Source organism: Anser anser (assembly GCF_964211835.1).
Source record: "Anser anser genome assembly, chromosome: 16".
In the NCBI taxonomy this organism is placed as follows: domain Eukaryota; kingdom Metazoa; phylum Chordata; class Aves; order Anseriformes; family Anatidae; genus Anser; species Anser anser.
In genome coordinates, this window is record NC_139737.1 from 6,415,404 (window position 1) to 6,440,839 (window position 25,436).

At 42.7% G+C, this 25,436-nt stretch overlaps 1 protein-coding gene across 1 annotated transcript in view; it reads right to left on the minus strand.

Moving 5' to 3' along the window:
- SPO11 (SPO11 initiator of meiotic double strand breaks) overlaps positions 1 to 25,436 on the minus strand; it is a 331,627-nt gene that overhangs the window by 297,457 nt on the left and 8,734 nt on the right. The window contains exon 2 of the mRNA XM_083801833.1: positions 21,240 to 21,315. The gene's annotated coding sequence lies outside the window, so the exon portion shown is untranslated. The remainder of the gene's footprint in view (positions 1 to 21,239; positions 21,316 to 25,436) is intronic.

The following is a 25,436-nucleotide window of genomic DNA, read 5'->3' on the forward strand; positions in this document are numbered from 1 at the left end:
GATTGAAGAAGGAAAACACTGAGCCTTCACACCACGCCCCTCCACAGTTTCAAAAAGCATAGCAAAATATTTAACCTCTTAAGAAATTATTTTAAAAATTTTAATTAATTTAGTAGGAAATATTCATCCTCTTAAAGTTGGAAGCCACACACAAACCTAATCAACAATCATGCAGCAGTGATGAACTCAGGCCCATATACAGATGTCTCACCCTCAGTGCTGCAACCTTTTTTTCCCCACCCACTTTTAAGAAAGTCCAGGCCACAGCTTCAGCTGCTCTCCCACCCACTGCTCTGCCCCTCAGTCCACATCTCTGCAGATTTCTCTTGGGAGCAGAGAATATCTTGGAGCCACCTTTACCCCTATTTCAGCCTTGCACTTTCCACAGGCAACACCAAAACAACTGCGTGCACCAGCATGCACTCCGCTCTGTTGGTGCTGTCTGTCCTTGGCTCGGTGACATTGAGAACTGCATTCAGATGCCAACGGGGACAGGTATCCTCCTACAGCTAGAGGAATTGGAAGTGGCATGGGGAGGATGATTGACACCGCATGTAAGTTCTTGTTCTGTCAAAGCTTTACAGCGCTGTTAGTTGTCTAACCCAACCACTCTGCCATTGCTTTGCCACAATCCTACACGATGCCCAGTGTCTATCAGACTTTTCATCTGATTGCCACAATGTTAACAAATTCCATTCTGAGGGTTGTACAGATACCTTCTGCATAGCCTGAAGTCAGGCAGTCTTGTACAAGTTCATTTGCTTTGTAGGGGATGCTGGAAAAATGTTTTTGCTTGCAAGACTTGAGAGGAGGTTCTCTTAATTTGAGTGTTTAAAAAAAAAAAAGATTGGACCAAAAGTGCTCATGCACTGCCAAACTGCATTTAACTAGTGAGACTGAAAAAAAAAATCACTTAGAATTTGCTCCTTGACAAGATGCTCTAGGGAGGCATCTAGAAAGGGAACTTTCCTGCTCATTCATTTTTGTACCATGTTGTCAGGAAGCTATTTCAAACACTTTTAAGCAAGAGAGCTTTAAATTATCAGAAATTCATTTAGCTCAGTAAAAACATGGAGTGAGGCTCTTCAGAGCTTAGAATCTGCTCAGACAAATGCAGAACAACCGAAGAACCATATCCTTGTTACAAAAACCTCAGTAAGCCCCATACTGGAGTGGAAGAGCAAAGACAGCTCAGTGGAGCTTCAGTTCCTCCCTTGGAAGCGGCGTGCTTGCAGCTCCCACACCACCCACACTGTGCTGGGATGCTCCTCCCTGTTCTCACTCGGGCTCATTTTCAGGGGGTTGATAGGCACGGAGTTTCTGAGCATTTCTCCAGCTCCAGCAGAGCATTCCTTCAAAGAAGCAAGAACGATCTTTTTCTAGGAAAGTAAATGAAAGAAGCCAGGCCTTAAATGCTGTGCAGTTGAGTTAGTGCCTCTTTTCATTACAATTTCAAAGCTGCTCTATGGTGTATGCGAATCCATGGTTTTCCAACCAATTTCGCTGTAACTTTTAATACTTGTATAGTTATATACGTGTGCAAACTACTGTATTGTTTAATTTTATATAAAGGGAAATCCAAAGAAAATAAAGCAAGACCCTCCCCCATGTTATTTCCCCTTAAGTACAAAGATCCTGAATGTTTTGCTAAAAAAAAAAAAAATTATCTTCAAGAAAAGTCACCCTTAAACATCTGTAGCTCCTTTATTTACCCTCAGACTTTAGCAAACTGAAAGTGCTTTGAATCTTGATGGATTCTTCTCAACAGAAGAGAAATATCAAGGCAATACACCCATAGTCAGACCTCACTTCAGCTCCCTGAAAGGGCCAATGGAAAGATTCACAGTCAAGAACAGTCATCTTGATCCTCAACTGTTTTTCAGGTCTGCGAAGTTTAAAGAGTATTTCATACCCTAAGCGTCCTTTGCTCCTGCTTTTTTCCCATGAAATTCGTTTTAGTTTGGGGTAGGAGAAGGGAGGAAAAAGAGAGCCTTGGAGAGGCAGTTGCCAATGGAGATCTCCTGTACTGAGTTTTGTCAGCTGGAATCAAATTGCACATCTAGCAAGGCTGTCACTCAAAGGTGACTCATTTGTATGACAGCACGAACTGAACCATGCCTTCTCCGTGCTGCACAGTAAATGTTATGTAAACACCGAGGATGTCTTCATGCATGGATTAGGAGGAGGATTGCACAAGTTTTCAAGGTACTGCGTTGCTTAGTTTGGGAGAACTCATCAAGGCGCAGGGCAAGCTGCATGTGGTTACTGTCTTGCCAGTATGTGCTAAACTGCGAGTGGTATCACGGGGCTGTGGCACATATCCACACCCCCTTCACGACTGCACCCAACTGCTCCGAGTGGCAGCAAAGAAAAACAAACAAACCTGGGACATCCCATTATGTGGGCTGGAGGAGTGTGTTTCTACCAGTGAAGCAACTCCTAAGGGAGCACAAGGTATTTAGCAGATATTTCAAACTTGGGCAGCCTTTGCTGCCTTTGGAGAGGTTGATCACGAGACATTAACGCCGTAGAGCGCAGCGACATACCAGCTCAGGCAAGTATCAACAGTTCAGATACAGTCCGGCCACATTTTTCCCTGCAGAAAGGCTGGGCCGGACTGCTGCTGGGTCCAGTTAACGCAGCTGCACCTCTGCTGGGTGCTGCTTGCAGGAAGACAGGCAAACCTAGGGGTTTCCTGCCCCTGGGCTGGGAACCGCTCCATTGCAGCGGTTCAGCTCTACTTTTGCTTTTATTAATTATGGTAGTTATATTAAGAGGGATCAGAAGAACAAAAATAACCAAGTGAACACACAAGTCTTATCATTAGCAAAGTCTTTCATCAGAAAAAACACTTACAAGTCAGGGCAGGAACTGCACCTTGCTTTACGTTTGGAACGCTCGTGCCTCCTCAGTACTACCACAGTGCAAATATTTAGTTACTCACCAGAAGAGGAAGAAAATTATGTTCTACAGTTGCATAATCAGGACTCCAGAAGCTTGGGGATGCCTGAATTGACACATTTTTTAATTTTAAGAAGCCTGAGTGAGGAAATTCATCCCACTACCACTTAAATATTGTTATTTTGTCCCCACAGAACCTCACTGCTCAGTTCAGGGGCAGACAGTGCTGGTGGAACAGGACCAGGACTCCTCTCCATGCCTGGGATGCCCCAAGCCTAATTTACTACCTGTCATCCAAAAAAAAAAAAAGGGCAAAACAGAGCTTTTTTTCTAAGCTTTTAAATGGCCCTTATTGGTCCACCAGACTGTCTCCTAGACCTCAAGAATTTATCTTTACAAAACCTCAATAAGCTTTTGAAAGTATTATATATATAAATATATATGTATGTGGAAGAGGGTTGTTTTTGGTTGGTTGGTTGGTTTTTTAATAGCTGGAGTACAGAGAAAGACTAAAATCTTCAAGGATTAGCAGATTTTGGATGCCCTTCTTGAAACATCCAAAACCTAGTTTACTTAAGAGAATATTCAGTAATTTTATGGCATATAAAGTACCCAGTGAACAATCCTCCAAGCGTCACTCGGAGCTGTGGCTACACAATTCCCAAATGAGAAGCCAAGAGCTCCAAAGGAGGTGGTCAGAAGGTCAGAAACATGCTTACGGGTTGAACAAGGGCAGATACTTGTTATGGGAAATTCATCCTATTGGTTCACGCCCGCCAAAATTATGCACCATGGGATTTTCAGACAGTTTGCTTCCTAATTGTCACACAGCATCGCTAGAAACAGCAGATTAACTGCACCAAGGAAAGTATCTTACAAACATGCCTCCCTAAAAGACAAAGCAGGTACCACAAATCTATCAGTAAAGTGTCCAATTTATCACTTGCACTGATCTGCACCCATCTGCCTGCGGTGCTCTGTGCACCGAAGAATAACATCCAGATGATTTCCATGATACCCAGAACCATGCAAAAGGTAATCAGACTTTTCATCTAGCTGGTTCATTAGCAATGGCAAACAACATGATTCAGTCAAAGCTGTATTTCCCATGACCTGAGAATTTACTATTCCCAACACCTGTTAGCTGCAGCCCCAATTACTAATCCTGTAAGCTAACAGGACCTGCATTTCTAATGAGGACAGATTCTCTCAAAGCAGCGTTCTTCTCATTGTGCAATGAACACCAGTCACACAAACACCTGGATGCTGCCCACATCAATCGTAAGGACTTATAGCATCCCCAGTGGCTTTGTATACGTGATGTATTTAAACACCCCGAAAGTGAAGCACGAGAGCCTAAGGAGGAGAAAGGGGAAGGGAAGGAGCTATCTCCATCAACAGCTCCAGGCACCTAATTTCAGTGAGATCGGAGTAACAGTTGGTGCAGAGAGGCTCCCCAGGAACGTAATTTATAGCCCCTAGCCCAGGTACCTAAGGGACATGACACGGGGAGCCCCACCTGCAAGCAAAATGCCCCAGGTTACCCAGAGCGCGCGTGGCAGGGCAGGAAGCTGAACCCTGATTTCCCCACACTGTCAATTAGCATCCATCCTCCTCGCTGGATGGGCCTTCCCTCGCTGAACTATGTGTGGGGAATGCTTTTACAGACCAAACAGGCACGGGTTTCAAGAACCCCACTTCACTGCAGTTCTCTTCCCTTCTTCTCCACCCAGCAATGCCATCCTGAACTAAAGTTAAAAAGAAGACGTTGCAGGATTTGTTTAAGCAGGAAAATAATCCTCTTCAACAAGGGGGAGCAGGAGAGATTTTAAGAGTTCTATTTTGCTTTCAACTGAATTTGGGGGGGGGGAAGCAGGTATTTTTTCCACTGCAGCTGTGTAGACATCCTTTAGAATGTTTAAGAGGAAAAAACTGTGATGTTTTGTGCTTTAAAAAAAATCAAGGAGAACTACAGAAGTTGCAGTTGGGCTGTGATATTGCATCAGTCAGCGACACAGAACATGCTGAGATCCTCTTTGCTAATGTTTTCAGAAAAAGAAATCTGCATATAGGGAAGCCTCCCTCGCAGTACCTGCCTGAAGTTGAAATCAGACAGTGCTCAGCCCTTCCTTGCCTCTTCAAAGAGAGGGCCAAATCCCAAACGTGCTGAACAATTAAAGACTCCACCAACGGCAGTGCAGGTGGAATCTCCCTTCAAGACACTAGCAGTTTGTTTGCTCTTGCTAACAAGTACCACCGATGTATCTTTTCCTGTTATCTGTGCATTTTCCCCTGGATCCTGACAGGTGAGCTACAGGAAACAGCACCTGCAAGGAAGGAAAATCCTAAAAAGCTCATTCCCATGTCACATCAGCATCTTTCTTCTCTTGGCCTGTTGGATAGCTTCAGGTTAAATTTCCTGCCAAAAGCAACAAGATCTAAAACTCAACGTTTTCCCTACGCTGTCCTCCATTTGTGGGAATTTTAACAATTTGCTGGTAAATCCAACTCTTTAGAGTTGTAGTGATGACTAATCACTAACAGACATGTAGTCACAGCTGCCTAGATATTTATTTCTTGTCTAAACCCAACTCTGAATAACTTAAGCACCTTAATAGAAGTGGAATAATAAATACAGTCCAAATATAGGCAGCAATCCAAGCCAACCATCACAGCTCTCTCTTAAATCCCCCATCTTTCAACAGCGCTCGCTGCAATACCTCTTACTATTGTATAACAAGAATGCAACAGGAGAGCAGACGAGGAGAGTGTGGCACAGTTACCGTATTTACCGCTTTCACTCAGTCCTTCTTATATTTAAAAAAATGAGCACATTCAGGTTTGTCACAGATTCCTTCCCCATACAAAGCAATAACCTTGCTGTGTTTTAACAGACTTGGCAGTGATAAATCAAACCTGTGTCTGCTGGACAGGATGGGGGAAGGGAAATGCTGCTACTGATCTGGTCTTGGGTTTTTTTCTCACTTTGAACAGGAGGAGAATCCCAACTGTGGCTGCGTTGCTCTGGGTAGAACATCCTCTCCACAGGTTTCCCAGGCAAGGCAGAGCTTAGCCAACACACTCCCTGGGAGCAGGAGGCCTCTGCGTAAAGTCCTCACCCGAGGAACAGCCAGTACGAGCACCTGGGCTTCATCTCCCCAAGGGAATTGCAACAGAGCAAGTTTTAAGACATAGATATATCAGCAGTTAATCAGCTTTGGGTTAGCTGGCAGGGTGACTGCCTCATTAATGTCAACCCGTAGTGTCAAAAAAATAAATCTTGGTTGTGCACTCTGAGGATCCCATGGATATAGCCCATAGAAAAATGGAAAAAGGATATAATTTAAGCTACTTGTAGGGGGTTCTTCCAGGTATTTTCTGCATACTTAGTTCATTTTTTTTTCCTGCACTTAGAATTTTTATTTACAACTTTTTTCCTTAGATAACCAAGTGATTCCAGCTTTCAAGATGAAAGTCTATAAAATATCAATCTCCCAGTAAAAGTCGAAGAAGTAGATACACTATTGATTTCATCTCACACATCACCAAGATTATTTTTTTTCAGTTGAGCACGCAAAGAAAGGACTCAACACAAACTACATTATTTGGTCTCAATAGCAACATCCACGTAGCAACTTGAGTGGCTATCACCACTCTCAAGTTTTCTTTCACAAGGTTACGGGTTCTCAAAATGCAGAGCAGCATTCAAGAGCTAAAAAGTTTATAAATGTCTGTGTGTATAGTGATATGTAAGTATATTTTATATATGCACACACACCATCTCAGTTCTGACTTCATTTAGAACTTAGGTATACACTAAAAGTTTGTCTTTTAGGATTCTCCAACTTCCCAATTTACTCTAATAAATAAAATCCCTCATTCTTGACCTGGCCTCTGTCATAAAGGCTGGCTCTTTTCACTCAGACATACAGCGAAGGTAAATCCTGCTTCTACAGACCATCAAATAAGTTTCTGTCTCCTCTAACCTGTAATTGAGGTTGTAACAGATGGCTTTGCATTTTGCAAGACCAAAGGTTGTGCAACAGCAGCAGCTTCATTTAAAGGGAAAGATTTATCAGAGCCCAGAGCCAGGCAGGAATTGTTGGAAGATTAAAGAATTTCTCACTTTGAAGGAAGACTCAGTGGTACAGCATTTAAGAGCTCATCTGCCTGTCTTCTCCATTCTTGTCAGTGCTTTTAGGGGAAATAATAAAAACATCCGTGCATTCCTGTGTGAATAAGGACTTCCACCTTCTCCTGCAGCATTGCCAACATCTGTGTTGGCACTGCTATGGACTTTATCATACTGAGGTCAGGTAGAAGAGCTACACAGCCACTCAAGGTGAGGGCTGTTCTGATACAGTCTCAAAACTTTGCCAGGAGCAGCAGCATTTTGTGGGTGACACTTCTGGCTTGTCTTACAAATTCTTTGTGTCGTCCCAAAGGTGGGGGCAGTATGCTCAGGGGCAAGGTGACAAGGAGGCTCAGCAAGACCACCTCCAGCAAACACCACTCAGGCCCATACAAAAACCCCTCTTTGGGTTCAGAGCTCCTTCCAGCCAAAGGCAACCTGTGCTTCACACAGGGCTCGCTGTTGTCAGTAGGCTCAAGGCCAACCACATCGGGATCACATCCAACAGTTTGTCTGGGGACAGCTTCCTGAACCTGTCACTTGCCAAGGCTTTGTTTGTACCAGGGACAGGAAGAGTCCCTTACAGGCCTAAGAGCAGTTATTTCAGGGCTGCACCTTGGCACATCTCGGAGCCGCTCTCCTGTATCGCTCACCCAGAGCGCTTCTCCCTGCTTTACATAGCTCCCGAGTTTTAAGTTTGTTAAGTGAGTCCAGCTCCCCAGGCACAAGGGTGGTACCTTCCAGCTTTCAGGCTTGCCATGGTCTGTTTATCAGATCTAATGAAGACATTTATGGGTTGATGGTCTGACAGATGCTCAATTTTCTGACTGGATGAGGAAGTCAAACTGTTATATAAGAAGCCAATAAGTACCATTCATTCCTAAAGCAATAAAACACTGCCGCATTTCCAAGTTAATTGGCACAACCAAGCCAGTTTGCTGGGAGTGCATTTAATCAAACAATCTTCATTTAGGGGCTGCTGTAGCACCCTGCACTATGCTATCTGAGGATCTAGAACAATAACGATTACTATTACAATGCAGTTTTCCCTAGCTGTATCCAGGATCAAAATGTATTGCTAACGCAGCAAGACATTCCTGGAGACATTTATACCTTTCCCCATTTACATACGTGTTGGGGGTTAGCACAGAGGTTTCCCGGCAAGCTAAAGTTCAGAAGGTTGTTCCCCTTTATCCAGAACACACTGGTATTCTTTCAAATTCTAAAGATATGTGAAGGTTTCCCTGTAAAAAAGGATTCATCCCCTAATAAAGTCTACACAGCACCGTCTGTCCTGGGTGTTTACCTAGGCACCACTTTGCCATCCACCATACATTAAATCCAGGAGTGTTTTGTGCTGAAGCACTACAACTTGATGGGGCAGGTTTTATGGGTTTGTTACAGTGTGCCTCTGGAGTATTGCAAGGCATGAGACCAAAGGCTATGTCCCATTGGTTGCTTGAGTCATTTATTAATGGCCCCATTAAACACTCCCTCAAGCTTTCAATTGCTGTTATCCAACACCCCCCTACACACACACACACTTAGGTTTCCACAGCTGAAGAGTGTCCTCAGGGAGTCCCAGCAGGGCACCCAGGTCAGGCATGTGAAAAGCCCCGAGCCCAGGGCCGTGTGGTAAGGTGCGACACCTCCGCTGTGGGGCTGGAGGCCTCCTGCCACGCGCTCTCCTGCCTTCCATCCCCAGGTGCACTGCCACCAGAGGGGGGCAGAGGCTCACCCTGCCTTACGTAAAGGTGCTCTGTGGGTCAAGAGAGGGATGGCTAGGCCGACGTCTTTCCACAACTCCAAACTCTACTTCAAAGGCCACGGAGCCTCCTTTTCCTCTTGCTTTGCATCAACATTCACGCTCCTACACAGGAGGAATAAGGCATGGTTGTTGAATGTGTGTATGGAAAACCCAGCTCAGGAGTAATTCACCTTTGTTACTGCCAGGAACCAGCGATGCTGTGAGATGCACAGCCAACAAGCCATGCAAAACCCAACATGTTGACCTTTGAGAGCACCATCCCCTTTGCCACTGGATTAAATGCATTCAGCATACAAGAATTAGTAGTAGCACTGAGCCTTGTGCTACCTTGGGATATAAACACCACTACTCAGAAGTGACAGAATCGGAGGGGAAGAGAGACCCCTGAATCATCCCCCCATCCTCGGCCCTGTTGCTGCTGCATTGGATGTTGCTGTATTAGATGTCAAGCTGCATCTTTGAGCAGACCCGTCTCTGGAGCAAGAGCACAGAAAGCTGGCAGTTGAGAAAGCAGAACGGATGACAGTTTTTGGCAGTGGTTTCAGCTGTCTTGTTGAGTTTTTCAGATTAATCAGCCCCTTTGGAACACTGAACAGATCATCAGGATGATCCCTCAGTCCAAGATCTTTTGCAGTGGAAAAAAAATCATCAGAAACTGGGGCAGCACCAAAACAGAGGCAGCCTTCTGAAAGGGACTCAGTTTTGGCTTTGAGAAAGGTCCCTTATCAAGACAGTGTCTAAAGCCAATGGCATGTCTGCACCGTCACCCTCCGCGTGTGCTCTGCATTTTCAATGTGATTTTTCAGGAAGTCATGAACTGAAATAAAGCTTCTCTCCACGTTCCCCAAACCCACCGTCTCATGCCCTAGTAAATACATCATGTTTCTGTCAGATGCCAAAAAAATGAGCGTTTTCTTTCAAGGAAAAGTCTTCCTTAATATTTAAGACTACATGCATATGCTCAACACATTGTTTGCAACATTCATTTTTATACAGAAAAAGAATCAACAACCCTGTATTCTTTTGGAAATCTCTCCACAATATCAAGTTTCCACAATCTTATTTTTCCCCCAAGAATTCTGAAATCAAAGAAGATACTTACAGGGCTAAGCCTTCCCTCCCTCCTACCCCTCCCAAATCAACTGGTATTAGGAATTACTCTTCCTGTTTCACAGGAAATCTGTTTAAACACATTCCAGTTCTCCTCTCTCCTCAAAATGCAGTTTTATTTCAAACAACAAGGAATATGTTTTGGCCTTAGTCCTACTCTTCACTTGTGCAAGGAGCCCTTTGCACCTGGACGAGTACCTACCCAAGTCAGTGGGTGTTAAGGAGGGCTGCCTGTTCTAACCTGGATGCCAAACAAGGTCTACATTTTATGGATCAGAAAAAGTATGTGCAATTAATAATCACATAAGCTATTTATTAGATAGTGCAACAGAGTATTTTCTTATTGCCTGGCTGACAGGAAGAGACTTCTGTAGCATAAGAGCAGAAGAATTTGTTACATGAATTTAACTGCTTGCTCATCTGGTATGGCTCTTTAGCACACTTCATAGTGTTGGAGTATTGGCCTACAATATTCAAAATTTAGGCAAAAATATAATAAAAGTATAATAAACAACTTTGCCACAGAGTTTCAGCCTTCCCCCATTACACAACAAGCTGACAATTAGCTGTTATGCAAGTTTCTGCTCACCATGAAGCGTGCACTGCTTTCAGTTTGCCTCAGATAGCAAGCACAGAGGATCCCAAACTGAAACGACATTAATTTCTTGTGCTCTTGACCCAAAGCTCCCAGTACTGATCACCATTGCTTTCAACAAGGATTTCATGTTAGCTGTGAAACTGCTGCATGTCCGAGGATAACGCTTCACTTTACCCCGTGCTTGCATCCCACCAGCCTTCCCTTCTGCACAGCACCAGGGAAGCACCACACCACCCCGAGCAGGGATGGTCAGCGCTGAGCCATGACGTCTCCAGCAGGCTCCATGGGCACCCTGGCCCATCCCGACTGCTCAGTGCGTCACCAGGATATGGGTGGTCGGGGCCATTCTCAAACCACACCAACACGCCTCCTCTAGAGCTGATTACACCCCAAAAATGGATCCCTGAGCGCAACTGGGTATTATTTATTCCAGTAGACGAAGAGGTATATTTCCAGTTGGAATGGGCATGACTGATTTAAGGGCCAGCCCAGGGAACCAGAACTACCAAACCATCTTTATGTGCTGCCAGACCCCCACGGGGTGGTTATAACTTCACTGCTCCCAACAGTTCCACCCAAACATGCCCTCCATGGAGCGTTCCAAGCCCATCCAGCCCAGTAGCTCCCCAGCAGCAGGATGAGCCACATCAGTTCTCCCACCTCAGTACAACAAATGTGAGCTTGGCCTGCACGTAGTTCCTATCCTAAGCCATGGTGGTAGCTTAGCTCCTGCTTTTTCTCGTTTGCTACATCCAGTTGCCCACCTGCAGCCTCTGGGATGAGCTGTGGCCACTGTCAGGTAGCTAGGTGGCTCAAAAGGACATTCAAGGGCTGCAGAACACATGACCAGAGAGAGGGTCTTATCGCTAGCAGTTTTTATAGAAATAGCCCTGAGAAATCCCATCACAGGAGAGATGACTCAGTTTTGTACAGACACTTTACACGTCCAGACATTCTTGCATATGAGAATCTACTGCATGTAAAAAGTGACCTCTGACTTTTTGTGCCTCTGCTCTACACTGTCATAAACAAGAATATCATTTCAAGAGATGCTGTCAACTTATATCTAGCCCAGTTTTCTATTTTGTTTAAAAATAAAAGTCTTCTGTAAAGCATAAGAAGAATAGAATTCAGAAAACAATTCCGTAAAACAAAACAAAAAATTGTACTGTTGCCTTTCAAACTCTTACCCCGTAGCACTGAAAACTTGGAATTGTCCACAAACGAATATGAGACTGACATGATATTTATTATCCAAGCTTAAAATAGCACAGAACAAACAGAATACAAATCATGGCAAGTAAAAATTAATTTAAAAAATTCAATTTAATAATCTAACAGTTTAGGGGCAATATGTGGTTTATATTGGCAGTGGCCTTTTAATCTTGCAAATCATATAATTAAGAAAGCTTAATTAGCAAAAGCAGTGTTTGAATATTAAAGCTGTGAAAATATCTCAGAAAAAAACTGCAAGTATTGGCTTGAACTTTTTTTTTAAGCCTCGGTTCTGTGTCTGCCTGCACTTCTGTTAATATAAATAAAAGGCAGGAATAAATAAATGGTAGGAACATTCAGGAAATTGTGAAGTTAGAATATTCACGAAAACCAAAATTGTAACTGCTTACACAAGGGCCTGAGGCACACCTGAGCAAGGAGAAGCAGCAGCACTGCATCCTGCTTCTCCCCAGTATCTCCCCATTGCAGCCAGGCCAGCAACGAGAACGGATGCGTCCCTGAACGAGCACAGGCCTCCTCTCTCCCCTGTTCCCACCACCCCTCTCAAAAAGCATGCGAGCTACTCAGCCATGAAGAGAAACTAAATAAAATAAAGACAGCTGCCTGATTAAGAAAAGTTGCACGCATGTCTATTTGGAGAGAGCCCTAACTTGTTTCATACGCCCAAAGGAGAACAACTGAAAAAAAAGGCTTCTGGCAATTTTCAGTCTTAGAAACCCAAGCTAGCTTCAGACCTGCATCGGAGTTAAAAGGCACCAGCACGCCATCATGTCTCCCTCTCAGGAGTGATGCATGAGATTCCCATAAACTGCAAGTCCTCAGAGCTAAGACATTTATCTCCAGCCCAGCCAGCTTTTAAAAGTACAAAACTATTAAACTCACATTTCCTTTCTCAGCCAGGTAGTCAAGGAGAATCTATACAGGGAAACGCCAAAGACTTCATGCATGCAAATGATACAGGCACAGAAATAAAGGAATCCACGGGCAATATTCACACTATCCTTGCAGTTTTAGACAGAAGAAAAAAATCAGAATGCTGTTAAGTGCCAAAACATTCTCGTCTATAAAATCCAAGGGAGACACTTCTCTGCCTGAGAAATCCAGAAGTCTGGTTCACTTACTACTGGGCCACTGTAAGACTGCAGAAAAGTTACAATTTGCAGCAAACCCTCTTAAACAGATAGAGGGCTTGGCTACATTTAAAGTTGCTTTTGCAATATTTGCTCAAGAGAGTTTTTATTGTTGTTGTTCTGCTTTGGGACATGTGCTATGTTTTTCTAAATAGATGATTTATCATTGCCTTCAAAAAAATAAAGAATTTGTGCTGTTATTCTTAAACTGATCTGATTGCTTTGTTTCTGGAGGACAATTGAGTGATTTTTCGTTTGCTTTGTGGACAATCTCCAGTATGGGAATGAAGTTATGAACCCAAAGCGGATCCAAGTTTTCTTCAGGAAGCCCCAGGACCTTCCAGCGTTTCAGCCCTCTCTTCTGACCTTCAAGCTGTGTCCTACTTAGCTTGCACAGAACAAGAGCCCTCAAAACCCACATGTAACCCAGGCCTTCATCCGCTGTATTTCCTTCCCCTTCAAGTTCTTTTTATCTTGCATCCTTTGATGGAACTCAGCACTCAGCAGTGACTAAAATGTATTGTTTACAAAAAGTAGACTTCAGAACAGTGTTCTTGGACGCAGATTTTTGCTCTCATTCACTTCAGTTCCCATTTTCCTAAAACAGAGGTTATTCCAAGTAAAGGGAAGACAAACAGGCTTCTACTCCAAGTCATACCACTGGACTACTAATTGTAACAGAAATCAAGAGTGACAAATAGCATGTTATGAGCCAAAGTCAAAGGTACTGTACAAGGTTCTCTGACACCAGCGGGAGGTACAAGTACTGCTGGTTGGACCAGCAGAAAAGTCCTTAGTTTGGCTGCTTGCTCAGCCCCCACCTCCCCACACAGCATGGGCATGTGTCAGGGCTTCCTTCCAGTCCTGCTTGCTCCTTTACAGAGACCGACACTTTGTTTTCCCATAAATCTGAAAACCCTCCTGCATAGGAGCTAACAGGCAGCAGTTATTCTGTATGGCAAACGTGCCGTTTCAACAAACCCATTCTTTTCTTGACTTGTAATCTGAAGAGTGTGGTAGTGCTTGGCAGTTGACATCCGGCCCAAAATAATGACACATTAAAGGGTTTTAATCTCCTGTAATTGGGAAGGGTTTCCAAAGAAAACAGAGGTGCACAAATAACACCTCCCCATCTTGACTGCGTATTACCCAAACAGATGTCACCAAGTTAATCCATGGGAGCCACTGCGTTCTCCAGCCAGAAAGCAGGGCAAAGTTGTCTGCGTGGATTGTCAGAGCAGGGTCTGGCTGAGGAGCAGACATCTGTGCCAGAAGCGTACCCAGTTCATCTAATCTTTCTGTCCTCCTACAAGCACACCACATTTTACAAAACAAAGAACAAGGTCTAGGTAGTTTTTGATATTCAATAAAGCCCCCCAAACCTCCACACACCAAATGTCCTGGTATTAGCTGAAGGCTGAACACCGGGTATATTCACAAAGCTAGTAAGAATTAGCTGTGGATTTATTCTCTCAGCTGCAAAACTATCAGCACGCCAGGGAACACCAACAAAAGGAGAAACAAAGACCTGGTCCTTATTTGTACCTGTCAGAGGACCCAAGGAATGAGGCTGACCAACCAAGAAAATTAACATTTGTTTCTGACAGGGATCTATGCAAAGGAACAGGGTTTTAATTTAGGGCTCTTTTCATCAGAATGATAACAGCTGTCATCTACTGTGTGAGTGCAGTAATTACTGAATCTTGTATGTGGAAAATGAATACCTGATGTTTCATTTACACAATAATATCTCAATCTGCAGTGCCAGAGACAGCCAGCGACATTCCCACGGAACAACTAACGCGTACCCAGCCTCTAAAATTCCTGCTATTTTACAGCCATTCCCCCCCGCCAAAAAAAAAAAAAAAAAGCCTTGAATAGCCTTGAAGGTTTTCACGTTCCTTCCAACAAAAAATTAGTCTGTAACAATATTTATGATCCTAAAGTTTCAAAATCTAGCCACATTTATCCCACTCTCCCATGCTCCTTGAAATTAAGGAAGGGGTTTTTTTGTTCGTTGTTTTTTTATTTTTTGTTCACTCGTTTTTAAGTGGCTTGAATATCCCATCTCACCTTACATTTTAACCTATTATTTCTAGTCTTATCTACCACACACGGAAGAAAGATTATTGTTCTATTTGCCATTGCCACACTGGCACAAAGCAATAAATAGGAAGCCACAGACTCAGGATTCAGACATTCTTTTTGTTTTAAATAAACATATATTCAATATATTTATCAACCAAGTTGTAATTGACCTCAAAAACACAGCTTGATTATAGATCTAATTTCTCCCGAGTTGAGGAACTTTTTTTTTTGTATAATTGTTTCTGATTCAGTTTCTTAATAAAAACAAAACTGGATTTTGAAAGCTAAGCAGCTTGACGAAAGAACGCAAAGCTTACTAATACGACAGTCTAGCTAGTATCATTATGAGAATGAAACTAATTTTTAAAAAAAAGTATTTCCATGAAAACACATGTAATTGTACAGTAGAGATCAGTTTAAAAGTATATGTTTCCTGATCATTAAAACAAGTGAAGTAAAATTATATGTTTTGCAAAACTGCCTGTACCAGCCTGGGCTGTATTATGAGGCAGGGGGCCAAGAGCTAAGCACTTCCAACCGCTGAAAAGTACCAGTAATTCCTGTATAGCTTCACACCTTGGAGAGCAAAGTGATTTCAGCGTATTGTGTTGTTTTTAATCAATTGAAGAGGATGTGGAAAATAACTTTGGATTAGATAAATCACTTGGAAACCTCTTTCAATCAATCATTTCCCCCTTTCTAGCCATGCCCTGAAGATGTTTTGCCTACAACTGGTTTGCATTCAAATGAGTAAGCATGTATTCCTTTTGCATACACAAGCCATGCAGCAGCATGCTTGAATTTGACAAAAGGCACCTACCAGTTAAGACTGACTTCATACAACTGCTTTCCTTCTTAAAACTATCATGTAACAGTTTCTAATTTTAGAGTTGCATTAATTGTCAGCATAAAAGCAGGGAGTTGGGAACCTAAATAATTTTGTTTTGATCAAATCAAACGAGTTTCATGTTAGGCAGCATATAAATGTGAAGTGCTTAATTTACCTAAATATTAGTTATCTAAATATTTGAAAGCGTGTGCTTAAATCCTATCAGTTCCAGCCAGCTTTTGACTGTCTTGATTAATGTATAGCTCGGGTTTACAGAGAAGCAAAGGAATCAGGGCATTCATATCCTCCAGAAATCAGATGAAGCCTAGATACATAGAGACAGCAGTTTCTGTGAAGAACAGCCAAAAATCAGCCTGAAGGAGATGTTTGAAATAGAGATGGCCAGAAACAGGGTGTGTGTGCGTTTGTTTTTTAAAGGGGGGGATCATTCGTTTTCTATATTAGCATAGTTCAAGATAATTTTTAAGCCCTCCTCTCCTCCCTAACAGTATGTTTTGTTATTTTTTAATTTTATCTTAAAAATATGTAACTTTCTAGAGAAGTTTGCAGGGAACTGATAAAGAACTTCTTGACCATATTTCATTTAAAGGAAGATGCTTCTTTAAAAGGAAAGCTTGGGATCCAGGACAGGAAAATTAAGCTGACAGGACTGCTTGAAGTAACGAATGATTTTTCAGTAGCTGAAGTTGCAACCCTTTACAATTATTTATTCTACCTCATGGTGTAAGAGTGCTTAGAGCAGTTAGAAAACAAATCATAAAATCAATAGAAGAACATGGCTGGAACAGACCTCTGGCAATCCTCTAGCTCTTCCCTTTCTAATTCAAGTTTGCTGTTTTTCTATTTTTTTCCCTTCAGATGAAAAGAAGCCTTTTCATCTGAAGCTCAGAATTTATTACAAATATCCTCTTACTGCTAAAAATTTTTTTCCTGATGTCTGCTTTATATTCAAGAAACTGCTCCTTATGGATGCATGGATACAAAGAACAAATTCTCTTCCTTCTTTCTGAAGGTTTATAGTGCTTTCCTGGCCTTCCTTGTCTGCAAGCAAGGCAAACTCAAGTTCAATCTTTCTTCGTACTTTCCAAGTCCCAGATTTCTTATTTTCCCTTCCTCTCTAGAGGCTCGTCATCCGGTCCACACCTTTACCTAAACACAGGTTAATCTTAATCTGGTTAATCTTACTTGGCTTTACCACTACCAAGCACAGAGAAAGATCATCTCTGATCTCTTCTGCATAGTTGTGTCAATTTACGATGTTTAGCTTTTTTTTTTTTTTGGCAATAGCATAACATCAATTAATGTTCAGCAGGTGAGCCAGTGCAGCCACTGCATCTTTTCAGAACTCTGACACTCACAGATTTTCCTGCTGGGATTCCTTGAGAATAAGACTCATACTTTGGAGAACTTTGTCTTCAAAAATTAAGCTGAAAGTCTGACTGGATGGCGAACATCTTTACTAATAAATATAAGAATGTGCATCTGCACTTAGAAGATGGTTTCCAAATGCTCTGTAGAGATGTAATTTAGTTTGTTTGTTTTAAATCTAGCACAATTATTAACTTTTTTCTTTATTACTCTGTAGTTGTTCACTTTGAGTAAAACTTGGTCAGAGTGCTACTAAGTCACTGCTGGTTGATCTAACTATTTGGCTCTCAAACTTAAGAAAAAACTAATACAAGTAGGATACAATTTTCTAAATTAATTTGCACTGTTACAAACAGTATCTTTGCTATTACAAAACAGTGGTGTAAGCAACTAATTTTAGATCATCTATGTGCAAATTTGTCTCTGAAAACACACCTTACATACTCGTCATCCTTCAATTTGGAGACTTAAAGAACTGTTTCATCAGCAAATGGTTTTGTTAGGAGCACCACTGAGTAATTGCAGGGCCTTCGCGATGCTGTGCTGTGATACTTGTACACTGTCACGCAACTTACTGTCACAGCCAAGTGATCTTTGAGACGGACATCTCAAAAACAGAGCCTTTAGCCTGTCTACAACTACAGCCAACACATCCATACTTTCTCATTCTCTTGGGATTTAAGATTAAGACGACAGTATGGAGCGCAGAGCAAGCAGAACAAATAAGTATGCTTGTCAGCTGCATGAAGAGTTATATACTCCACTTGCTATTTTGAAACTCAAGACAAAGGGTGTCCTGTATCCATGTTATGGATCTCCAAAGTTTACAGTTAAGTTTCAACAAAAAAATAATGACTAAATAATAAATATAAAATAAATATAAAAATAAATAAATAATAAATAAATAAAATAATGACTAAAATAAGTAAACATTAAGAGCAAGTAGCACATGTTAGAGTTAGTGTCTCAGTTTCCTAAAACAGGGATTTTCATGAATGGGGATTCCTGAAGTTTAGAAAAATGACGCAGCCCTGCTTTGACACCTGTCCTCCCACACCAAACACAGCACAGCTCACAAGGGACATTCCCATGTCCTGTTGCCAAATCCACCACTATCATCTATGAGCAAAGTAGACTTTAAAAATAAAACAGTGTGTGACAGGCTGGTTCATTTGCTTAGGAAATGACAATTTTCCCATTTGACATACAGTTGAGAACTGATCCCACGTGGAAAGGGAAGGCAATTGCTCAACTGAGCACCCACTGTGGCAATTTTTGCATAATTAGCAGAATGCATTTAGTCTTAACCTTCTTCTGATGAATTCAGTCACACCTGTTTATGTGAAATCAATTAAGAGACCTTAATCTTCTTAGACAGTTTCCAACACTCCATCCACAGGTTCAGGCCTGTTTCTTGTATTGCAAAGTTTAAATTATATTAAAAAAGAAACAATTATCCTATAAACATGAAGACCTAAATTACACCTTAATAATTAAAACCAGTTACACTTTTAGTCTGCAGCCTTTTTATGGCCAGACACATATCAAGCAGTGCTGTCCACTTCAACTTGGATGAGCAGAGGGGTGAGAAGAATAACCCCAAAGCAAGGTCAGCACGAACACATTTACATGCCCGCCCCATGCTGACTCGTGCCAGAACACACATTCCTGTGCCTGGATCTGCTTAGGACTTGTGCAGTGATGTGAAGGTAACATCTGGTAATGGGGTCATCTGAGGAAAGGGAGCCAAGAATGCCTCCCCACAGCATCCAAAATCCCTCTTCTTGCAGAAGAATTCTGGGGAAAGGACTTAATTTCATTTTACTTCAGACACGTTTCTAGAATAGATGGTGATGGGAGGTCAGATGAATCATACTTGAGAACTGCCTGTATTTCTCCACCGTGAATGGAAACTCCATAAGAAGGTAGGGGTGGACATCTAGGGTTTCATGAGACAAATCCCACAGTTAGTGGACACACACAAACAGCACCAACATGTAGTGGAAGAACAAGGTGCATTTATATCCCTGATCACTTAAAGTCAGAAGCTACCTGATTAGTTGAGAGACAAAAAAACTGTGTTACTAGTCTCCACTGGAGATAGTTTGTGGTTCAGAGCATGAGGAGTCCTGGCAGTACTTTATGCCAAAGGAGAATTTAAATCTCACATCTGTGTTTGTTTCTTGGATCTACTATGCTGGCACATGAGTCATCTTAAGAAACCTAAATTAGTGTTCATCATACATCAAACATTGCAAAGAGCACTGAATTTGTGTCCAGAAACTGTTCAGCTGAAGTAGAAGTTTGTTCCTAGGACTCTCACAAGACTATCTAGTAGGACATGCATGAAACGTGCTTGAGGCATCTTGGAGATTTTGGAGCCAAACCTGTTTAACCTACAGAGCTGCACAAGAGGTGAAAAAAATAATGAAAATTGTTGGCTTTAACTGAGTAAACCCTGCCATTTAGTATGTATCGTGTGAAAACTGGCCTGCTCCAGTAGGCCTCCTTGGAAGCAGAGATACATAATGCTCAGTGGAAACGAAGAGTTTCTCCTGCATTAGCATACATGCTCTTTCAAAAAGTGTTCTTTACACTGCTTTAGAAAAAGAGGGGAATTCTTCTTTTTCTCCTCTCACCCCCTTGAAAGGGAAAATATCAAGTAGCAGCTGAAATCTGTTTGAGATCAACTTTTGCTTTATAAACTTTGGGTTTCATTCTAATTGTTAGGGAGACACATAATAGCTGGCTTTAGTATAATTTTCTTTGGACTATCTCCTCAAAGCCACAATTAATGTAAATATCAGTGTCTTGTTAGTAATTTCCTTTCATTGGTAAATGCTGAAATGCAATGATCTGACCACAAATCACAAAGCAAATAAGCTTGCAGTGCTGTTCAAGCTACGTTGTTATTACACAGTTTGTACATGAGAGAGCTGATAAGGGAGATGTTACATGAACAGGAGAAATCTTAGACTACTTGGAAGAGTTTCATTATGTGAGAAAGCAGTGGCTCTCCTACCTTTCCAGCAGCTTCTAGGCAAACTTACAGGCAAACCCACTTGAAGTGGCAAAAGTAGAGTCAGATCGCAGTCAGTCAAGAGAAACCTGGTGTAGATGTGGGACCGAAGACCAGACTCGTTTCTTCTCTACACAAATAAGAATTTACTCCCTCTCATGCATTTTCTTCAGTTGCTTTTGAGGGGCTTTCAGTGATGGATGACATACACCCACAGCATGAGACGACTACCAGCCTCCATCTTCTCCGTGCTAAGAAATCAATGGAGAATGAAGGACCCCTGGCATGCATGAACATCAGTCTTTATATTTTCACATATCATGTTTTAGCATTTACTTCCTGGTACATAAAACCACAGGTATTTTAATGCCCTGTTTACTTTATAGCTAGATGTAGACTTAGCAGCCAAAAATACACATCTCCAGTCAAACAAAAGAGACTGAAGATCCAAATAACTGAAGCAGGTTTCAGTCCCCCATCAGCCAGTATCTACCTTGCCAAATCACCTCTTCTCCAAACACTCAGTCACAAACTCCTCACTCATTAATAAACAAAAACCAAACACACACAACTTCTGGGCTCTCTCCAAGAGAGACTCCTTCCTGGGGAGGAGTAAAAGGCAGTGTAGAGGGCCACACATCATCACTGGTGCTGTTCTAGCACAGGAGAGAGAGAGAAGAAAAAGTGGTGGTACGGAGGGGGGAAGAGAAAAAAAAATCCTAAAATTTGCAGTAGTAAAAGATGCTTTCCAGAGGGGAAAATCAACTCTTTTCTTGAAATACAATAGGCACACGTACAGCAAAACAAAACCCACCTCCACAACCAGAGTGCCATACTTGTTGAAGCAGGAATGTACACTGCAACATTTCTGATGACACCAAGAAATTTCTTACCCACATACAACTGAAGTGGATGTCACTTTAATGACTAAATCCTTGTTTTCAATTTAGCATGTTATAAAGAGAACAGCTCCATCCCTGTCCTCCTATGCCACTCTATCAATTTGTCTTCCAGTAGTGCTTATAGAGCCATCACTTACCAGCAGGGCAGAGCTGTCATTCTCCCAACTGGGCCTTATGAGTCCATTCCCGGGCAGAAGGAGCTGTTGTTTATAGCTGTGAGGAAGATGAAGGAATAACAAAATCAATCCCTTCATCTTTCTAAGCAACCTATGTAACATCCTTCCATATCTGAGCATTTTGTAGATCAACATGCACTGCTCTTCAGGGTAAGCACGCAAAATAGGCATGATACTTTGTTTTTCCTTATAAGTGTACATGCCAAGAGGACAAACAATTTGATTGTGGCCATCTAAGAAATTTGGACATGAGGAAACAGGGTGTACAGCTACAGTGTAGGCTACCATTTTCTGCTTTCTTGACTCTCTAGCGTTGATCTCTGCATGGGTTAATTTACTCCACTGGTGGAATGGAAATTAGCTTCCCATACCCCTAAGTGCAGAACTAGGTTATTCCGCCAAAAACTAGTCATAACGAGCTCAGCTATCTCTGCTGCAGTACCATCGACAGTGTAGACATTCATCACATCTTCTCAGGTCAGAGATTAGCGCCTAATCCTCTGGCCACGTTTCCCTGTAGGAACTTCACAGTATTAGGGCTTTGCTCATCTCTATAACCAATGGTTTTGCAAGGCCCAAGCTACTTTGCAAGGATTGCAAAACTTGTTAGAACTTGTACATTTTCCCAGTCACAAAGGGTTGCTCACCCATCCCCCAGTACCACAGTAAGCTGGCATGAGGACTGGAAATTTAGCCAAAAGAGACTGCCTTGGAAATCAGTAATCTCTCAAAAACTGATCAGACATATGACTGTAGACACACAGAATGCAAATTTATCGTCCTCATGTATTCTTATGTTCCCTTTCCCTTTTTTCCCCCTTCTAGACTAATTCCATATCCCATCTCCCACTCTAATTTCTACTCTTGGCTTTCATTATGCTCCTGGTGTAAGAGCCATACATCCATACATCCCTTTCTATCTTGTTCTTGCCAGGTAGTTAGAAGCACATATAAATGATTCGCAAAGGCTCATGACCTCACTGCAGTACATTTCTCAACATTAAGCTCCTCCAGCTCCCTGTTGATCCCAATCACTCTGAATTTTATTACCCTCTTTTGTATTGCCTGACTCCCTGACCCTGTAGTTTATGGTTAGCCCAACCCTCGTGTTTCCATCAGAAGACACTTCTCAGCTAATATTAGAATCAAGCCTTTTAAGAGCTGCTGATACAAGGAAAAACCCCTAAGAAATCCTGAAGGGTGGAACTGGGGATACTAACAGCACAGGAGCAATAAGCTCGTTCCCTAGCAAACATGATCAAAATGATGGATCTTGCCAAAAGCGTCAGTTGCCCAATTTTTGTTCTTACTGAAGCTATAGGGTTTCCTTCACACCCTTTAATTACTCAAACCTTACTTAAGGAACGTGATTCAAACAAACAAACATAAAAAAAAAGTTACAACAACGTAGCATGATCTTGACATACAAGATGTCAGAACCATTATAAACCCCTTTATTCCAGAATGATGTCTTTTGTGCTTAGAGGCATGCTTGCTATTCATAGATCTACTGCTCAGCTGTTCCAGTTTTTAGTTCTGCATAAATGCCCACTCATTATGTCCAGAGGGTTTTGCCTGTAGCTTTGTGTTTGTAGCCTTGAGGCAAATGTCTTGATGGCTTAGGGAACTCGTAGCGGAATGACCAAATAACATCGGATTTTCCACAGCAACGAAGCCATTATGGGACAGCATTTCTATGTAACAGCACCCTTCAGTGTGCAATCATTATAACTAAGGATTTAACCAGGCTCTAGGGACATAACAAAATCACTTTGAAGCCAAAAATCCACAGTGAAATCTTAAGCATTAGATTTCTGAAATGCCTCGCAGAACTGCCTGAGTCAAACAGCTTTGTCAGTTACAGTAAAACCAAGCACTGGGGAAGGAGTTTTATGCACATCTTAAGAATGAATCCAAGTATTCAGACCTGTGCATGCAGAGCTGGGGGTGCAGTGTACGTTAGTTGCAGTTTCTGCAGTTGCATATGAAGCCATTATAATCACAAACACAAGTCCTTAGTTAGCATTAGTATTTTTGCACACACGAATTTAGCTATTGAAAAATTTCTAATTATGTTGCTCATGGCTTTGAGAAAGTCTGTAGTGAGGCTGTAGGTTACAAAGGCTTGTGGCCTTCGTAGGCCTCATGGCCCAAAACCCCAATCCTGGCCATCTAAACTGTGATATTCCCCAGTGACTGACTGAAAAATTGACCCAGTGAGTTCCTGATGAATTGCAGGTCTGTGCAGATCAGGTCTGCAGCAGAAGGGAAGTTTGTGATGAAAAGGATCAGGGACATATCACAAGCAATGGGTGAGAGCAGCACCACACCAAAGCACGGTGCGCTGGCCTTGGAGTGCAGCCCACCACTCACCCAGCCGCTCTCTCACTCCCCCTCCCCAACAGGGCAGGGAGAAAAAATAAAATGAAAAGCTCAGGGGTCAACATAAAGACACGGAGATCTCTTACCAATTACTACTGGGGGCTGAACAGGCCTGGTTTGGGGAAAACTAATGTATTGCCAATTAAAATAGATTTAGGTGGTGAGAAACCAAGGCTAAAGTCAAAACACTTCTCTCTCTTCCACCTTCTTCCCAGGCTCGACTTCACTGCTTCATTCCCAACTCCTCTACCTCCTGCCCACCACACCAGGGGCACAGGGAGAGCAGGCAACTCCTCTCTCCTCACACTTTTTGCCTGCTCCAGCGTGGTTCCTTCCCACAAACCGCAGCTCCTTCAGGAAACATCCACCAGCTCTAGCATGGGGTCCTCCACTGGCTGTTTCCACAGGGAAACACCTGCTCCAGCACCCAGAACACCAGCTCTGTACCTCCTTCTCTGACCTTAGCCTTCACAGGGCTGTTGCTGACACTTTTTACCTCACACCTGGGCAGCACTTTGCCCTTTCCCACCTATGTTCTCACAGAGGTGCCCGCAGCACTACTGGCAGTGCCCTGCAGTGGGGCCGTTGGAGCTGGCTGGAACCAGCCCAGGCCTCTCCTCACAGAGAGGCCCGTAGCCCCACTGCCAACACCCAGGCTTTTGAGCCAATAAAGCGAGTGAAAGATAGACTTTGAGAAGCTATAAAGTAAGCCAGGGTCTCTCCAGTAAAAGAATCTCTCAAACTGGAAGTGAAATATTGGTATATGAGAAGCTATTAAACCCACCACCCCCACCTCTTTTCTCTGAGTGTCAGGCCGCATGTACACACAGGTACATACAGATGGGCTTGCAACAGGAGAGTCCCTACATGCTCCCCTGAATGTCCTCTGATCTCAACACTGTATAGGCAGCTCATGCAGAAAGAGTTGCTGTTTTGATGGAGAGGGGGATGGAAATAATCATATGCAGAGCAATCTGTGCAAGGCAGCCTGCACCCCTTGTCCACAGATCTCATGGGGGGCCTTCATTAATGAGCTCGCAGTCATGGCACATGGGAAACTCTACCCAAGCTTCAAGGAGAGGAGGCAGGACACCTGCCTGCTGCACATATGGCCACTTTCTCTCAACAAAGACAGAGAATGAAATTTAGACCAGGACAGAGTGTGGAGCAGCATGTTTGAGAGAGCACAGCATCTTGGCTCCACCGGTGCTGGGGGAGCAAGAATGAGGCACAAGCTTCCAGCTGGGCCCTCATACCTCTTAACACAAAGCACCCCAAGAAAGTCAGCATTTTACCCAGTCTACATCTATCAGGATGAGCAGCTGTGCTTTAGTAACACTGCAGAGATGCTAGGAGAAGGATAAGGGCTGCATTGATGAGGCAGGAAGTTGAAGCGTGGATCAGAAATGCATGACTACATGGAAAAATCAGAGGTGTAATGAGACAAATGTCCCTCTTGTGTAATAAGGTGATGTGGTCCACCACTGGACTACAACAAAAAAAGGGGCTCCCAGTCATATCCCTCTGCAGTTTGTAACCCTTGAACACAGGAGCTATCATATTATGACGTGACTCAGAAAAGATAACTATAACATGGGGATTAATCTGGCTGCCCTTCTCGCCTCAGATACAGCATGATTTTTACTTCTCCAAGAAGACTGGATTAACAGCAGCAGCCAGCAACATCACTGTCACAACAACTTAGTGCTGCTAAAAGGAGTAACAGGAAGAATAACCTCTTATACTACAGAGGCTTACAAAATGGTTCATCGCAAT